This window comes from Simochromis diagramma, unplaced genomic scaffold, assembly GCF_900408965.1.
Source record: "Simochromis diagramma unplaced genomic scaffold, fSimDia1.1 OVJJ01000107.1, whole genome shotgun sequence".
NCBI lineage: Eukaryota > Metazoa > Chordata > Actinopteri > Cichliformes > Cichlidae > Simochromis > Simochromis diagramma.
The window spans coordinates 3,462,217-3,462,454 of record NW_024387209.1 but is presented as its reverse complement, the minus strand read 5'-3'; positions in this window follow the sequence as shown (position 1 = coordinate 3,462,454).

The window sequence follows — 238 nt, the reverse complement described above, 5'->3', positions numbered from 1 at the left end:
TGTTGGGCTTCATTTCTGTACTGAACAGTCATTTCAAGATTAGTTAGTAAATAACAATTAGCTAACGTTGTTCATGAAACTAAAATCATCTCACTGTGGTAATGTAAATATAATATGGCCAATATTATATGTATTGTCAGATTATTATGATATATATATATATATATATACATATATATATATTAGGGGTGCAACAATACACAAAATTCACGGTTCGGTTCGATACTTTGGTGTCACG